Here is a 5,440-nt window from a genome sequence, read left to right on the forward strand (position 1 = left end):
GTGCTATAGCCCACGGTTTTGGGGATGGGCTCAAGGTCCGGGCATGTTGTGGGTCAAAAATCTACCGTGGCATGCCAGGAAGGTTAGGGATCATTCCAGTGTGGTCCGCTTAAATTTTTGTGGCAATTTGGGTGGAAAAATGGGTGAAACAACGCGAACAGGGCAATTTTGGGCAAAATCGGTGTGCTATAGCCCATGGTTTGGAGGGTGGGCCCGGGTCCAGGCGTGCTGTGGGCCAAAAATTAACCAGAGCATGCCAGGGAGGTTGGGGATCAATTCAGTGTGGTCTGTTAAACTTTTATTGGCCTTTTGGGTGGACAAAAAGGTCAAACGGTGCAAACAGGGAATTTTCAGGCCAAATCGGTGTGCTATAACCCATGATTTTGGAGGTGGGCCCAGGGTCCAGGTGTTTTGTGGGATAAAAATTGACCAAGGTGTGCCAGGGAGGTTGGGGTTGTCCCGGTGTGGTCCGTTTAAATTTTAGTGGCTATTTAGGTGGACAAACAGGCAAAACGGGGCAAAGGGGGCATTTTCAAGCCAAATCAGTGTACTATAACCCGTAGATTTAGGGGTGGGCCCGAGGTTCGGGCATTCTGTGGGCTAAAAATTGGCCGGTGCATACCAGGGAGGTTGGGGATAGTCCTAGTGTGGTCCGTTTAAATTTTCGTGTCCATTTGGGTGGACAAACGGACGAAATGGCTCGAACAAGGCATTTTCAAGCTAAATCGGTGTGCTATAGTCCACGATTTTGGGGGTGGGTACGGGGTCCAGGAGTGCTGTGGGCCAAAAATCGACTAGAATATGCCAGGGAGATTGGGATCGTCCTAGTATGGTCCATTTAAATTTTCGTGGCCCTTTGGGTGGACAAACAGTCAAAACGACACGAACGGGGCATTTTGGGCCAAATGGTGTGCAGCCCACAGTTTCTGGGGTGGGATTGGGGTCCGGATGTGCTGTGTGCCAAAAATCGATTGGGGTATGCCAGGGAGGTTGGTGATCGTCCCAGTATGGTCCGTTTAAATTTTCATGGCTATTTGGTTAGACAAATGGGTGAAACGGCGCGAACTGAGCATTTTTGGGCCAATTTGGTGTGTTATAACCCACGGTTTTGGGGGTGGCCCTGGGGTTCGGGCATGCTGTGGGTTGAAAATCGATTGGAGCATGCCAGGGAAGTTGGGGATCATCCCATTATGGTCCGTTTAAAATTTAGCAGCCACTTTGGTGGACAAACGGGCGAAACGGCACGAACAAGGCATTTTTGAACCAAATCGGTGTGCTTTAGCCCTCGAATTCTGGGGTGGACCCGAGGTTGGGCGTGCTGTGGGCCGAAAATCAATCGAAGTGTGCGAGGGAGGTTGGGGATTGTCCCATTATGGTCCGTTTAAATTTTTGTGGCTATTTGGGTTGACAAAAGGGAGAAACGACGCGAATGGGGCATTTTCGGGCCAAATTGGTATGCTATTGCGCACGGTCTCGGGGGTGGGGCTAGGGCTCGAGCGTGTTATGGGTCAAAAATAGACCTGGGCATGCCAGTAAGATTGGGGATCATTTATGTGTGGTCCATTTAATTTTTCCTATCTATTTGGGTGGATAAACCTGCGAAACGGCATGAACGGGGCATTTTCGTACCAAATCGGTATGCTATAGCCCACAGTTTCGGGGGTGGGCCCGAGGTTCGGGCATGTTGTGGGTCAAAAATCGACCGTGGTATGCCAGGAAGGTTAGCATCATTCCAGTGTGGTCCGTTTAAAGTTTTGTGGCTATTTGGGTGGAAAAAGTGGTGAAACAATGCGAACGGGGCATTTTTTGGCCAAATTGGTGTGCTATAGCCCACGGTTTGGGGGGTGGGCTCGGGGTCTGGGCGTGCTGTGGGCCAAAAATCAACTGAAGCATGCCAAGGAGGTTGGGGATCAATCCAGTGTGGTCTGTTTAACTTTTATTGGCCCTATGGGTGGACAAAAAGTTAAAAAAACACAAAAAAGGAATTTTTAGGCCAAATCGGTGTGCTATAGCCCACGATTTTGGAGGTGGGCCCAGGGTCCGAGCGTGATGTGGGATAAAAATTGACCAAGGTATGCCAGGGATCTTGGGGATTGTCCCAGTGTGCTCCGTTTAAATTTTAGTGGCCGTTTAGGTGGACAACAAGCGAAACAGGGCAAAGGGGGCATTTTCAAGCCAAATCGGTGTGTTATAACCTATAGATTTAGGGGTGGGCCCGAGGTTCGTGCATTCTATGGGTCAAAAATTGACCGGGGCATACCAGGGAGGTTGGGGATAATCCCAGTGTGGTCAGTTTAAATTTTTGTGGCCATTTGGGTGGACAAGCGGGCAAAATGGCTCGAACGAGGCATTTTCAAGCTAAATCAGTGTGCTATAGCTCATGATTTTGGGGTGGGTCTGGGGTCCAGGCGTTCTATGGGCCCAAAATCGACTAGGGTATTCCAGGGAGATTAGGATCATCCTAGTATGGTCCATTTAAATTTTCGTGGACCTTTGGGTGGACAAACAAGCAAAATGGTACGAACAGGGCATTTTGAGCCAAACGGTGTGCTATAGCCCACAGTTTCTGGGGTGGGATCGGGGTTCGGATGTGCTGTGGGCCAAAAATTGAGTGGGGCATGCCAGGGAGGTTGGGGATCATCCCAGTGTGGTCCGTTTAAATTTTCATGGCTATTTGGATGTACAAATGGGCGAAATGGCACGAACTGGGCATTTTCGGGCCAATTTGGTGTGCTATAGCCCACGGTTTCGGGGGTGGCCCTGGGTTTCGGGCATGCTGTGGGCTCAAAATCGATCGGAGCATGCCAAGGAATTTGGTGATCATCCCAGTATTGTCCATTTAATTTTAGCAGCCATTTGTGTGGACAAACGGGCAAAACAGCGCAAACGGGGCATTTTCAGGACAAATCGATGTGCTATAGCTCATGGTTTAGGGGGTGCGCCCGGGGTCCGGGCGTGCTGTGGTCCTATTATCTACCAAGAAATTATAGGGAGGTTAAGGATCATCCTAGTGTGGTCCTTTTAAATTTTTATGACAATTTGGGTGGACTAATGAGTGAAACAACCCGAATGGGGCATTTTCAAGCCAAATCGATATGCTATAGCGCATGATTTTGTGGGTGGACTTGGAGTCTGGCCATTCTGTGGTCTAAAAATTGACTGGGGTGTTCCAAGAGGTTAGGGATCATCCCAGTATGGACCGTTTTATTTTTCGTGGCCATTTGGATAGACAAACGGGCGAAACGGTGCGAATGAGGCATTTTCAGGCCAAATCGGTGTGCTATAGCCCATGATTTTGGGGGTGGGCCTGGGGTATGGGCGTGTTGTCGGCCGAATATCAATCGGTATATGCCAAGGAGGTTAGGTATCATCCCAGTGTGGTCCGTTTAAAGTTTTGTGGCCATTTGGGTGGACAAATGGGCAAAATGGCACAGACGGGGCATTTTCGGGGCAAATTGGTGTGCTATAGCTCATGGTTTTGGGGGTGGGCCTGAAGTCTAGGCTTGCTGTGGGCTAAAAATGGACCGGAGCATGCCAGGGAGGTTAGGGATCATCCCATTGTGGTCCGTTTTAGTTTTCACGGCCATTTGGATGGACAAACAGGCGAAACTGCACGAATAGGGCATTTTTGGGCCAAATCGGTGTGCTATACCCTATGGTTTTTCTTGGCTGGAAGCAACACTAATCTAAGGCTAAATCGGTGTGCTATAGCCCACGGTTGCGAGGATGGATCTAGGATCCGAGCGAGTTGTGGGCTAAAAATCGATCGGACAATGCTAGGGAGGTTGGGGAACATCTCAGTATGGTCCATTTAAATTTTCGTGGCCATTTAGGAGGACACACAGGCAAAACTATGCAAACGGGGAATTTTTAGGCCAAATCGATGTGTTATAGGCTACAGTTTTGGGGTGGTCCCGAGGTTCGAGCGTGATGTAAGCTGAAAATCAACTGAGGTATACCAGGAAGGTTAGAGATCATTTCAGTATGGTCCGTTTCAATTTTTGTGGCCATTTGGGTGGATAAACAGGCGAAACAGCTTGAATGGGGCATTTTTTAGCTAAGTCGGTGTACTATAGCCCACGGTTTTGGGGGTGAGCTCAGGGTTCGGGCGTGTTGTGGTTCGAAAATTGACTGGGGTGTGCCTTGGAGGTTGGAGTTCATCCCAGTGTAGTTCGTTTAAATTTTCATGGCCATTTGGGTGGACAAACAGGCGAAACAACGCGAACGGGGTAATTTCGAGCCAAATCATTGTGCTACATCCTAAAGTTTTAAGGGTGGACCCAGAGTCCGAGTGTGCATTAGGTAAAAAATCGATTGAGACGTGCCAGGGAGGTTGGGGATCATCCCAGTATGGTCCATTTAAATTTTAGCGGCCATTTAGGTGGACAAACGGCGAAACGGCGCGAAGGAGGCATTTTCGGGCTAAATCAGTGTGCTATAGACCTCGAATTCAGAGGTGGACCCGAGGTCGCACGTGCTGTGGGACAAAAATTGACTGGAGCATGCCAGGGATGTTGGGATAGAAAAGTCCTTGTGTGGTATATTTTAATATTTGTGGCCATTTGGGTAGACAAACGGGCTAAACGGTGCAAACGGGGCATTTTTAGGCCAAATTGGTGTGCTATAACCCATGGTTTTGGGGGTGGACCCGGGTTTCGGGCATGCTGTGGGCCGAAAATTAATCGAAGTGTGTGAGGGAGGTTGGGGATCGTCCCGTTGTGGTCCTTTAAATTTTTTTAGCCATTTGGGTTAACAAAAGGGTAAATCAATGAGAACTGGGCATTTTCGGGCTAAATCGACATGCTATAGCCCACGGTCTCGGGGGTGGGCCCGGAATTCGAGCATGTTGTGGGTCAAAAATAGACCTGGGCGTGCCAGTGAGATTGGGGATCATTTATGTGTGGTCCATTTAATTTTCCTAGTTATTTGGGTGGGGAAACGAGCAAAACGGCATGAACGGGGCATTTTCGTACCAAATCGATGTGCTATAGCCCACGGTTTCGAGGATGGGCTCGAGGTTCGGGCATGTTGTAGGTCAAAAATCTATCATGGCATGCCAGGAAGGTTAAGGATCATTCCAGTGTGGTCCACTTAAATTTTTATGGCAATTTGGGTGGGAAAATGGGTGAAACAACGCGAACGGGGCATTTTTGGGCCAAATCGGTGTGCTATAGCCCACGGTTTGGGGGGTAGGCTCGGGTCCAGGCGTGCTGTGGGCCAAAAATCAACTAGAGCATGCCAGGGAGGTTGAGGATCAATTCAGTGTGGTCCGTTAAACTTTTAGTGGCCTTTTGGGTGGACAAAAAGGTAAAACGGTGCAAACAGCGAATTTTTAGGCCAAATCGGTGTGCTATAGCCCATGATTTTGGAGGTGGGCCTAGGGTCCGGGCATTCTATGGGATAAAAATTGACCAAGGTATGCCAGGGAGGTTGTGGATTG

The sequence above is a fragment of the Capsicum annuum genome, unplaced genomic scaffold (assembly GCF_002878395.1).
Source record: "Capsicum annuum cultivar UCD-10X-F1 unplaced genomic scaffold, UCD10Xv1.1 ctg4145, whole genome shotgun sequence".
Classification (NCBI taxonomy): domain Eukaryota; kingdom Viridiplantae; phylum Streptophyta; class Magnoliopsida; order Solanales; family Solanaceae; genus Capsicum; species Capsicum annuum.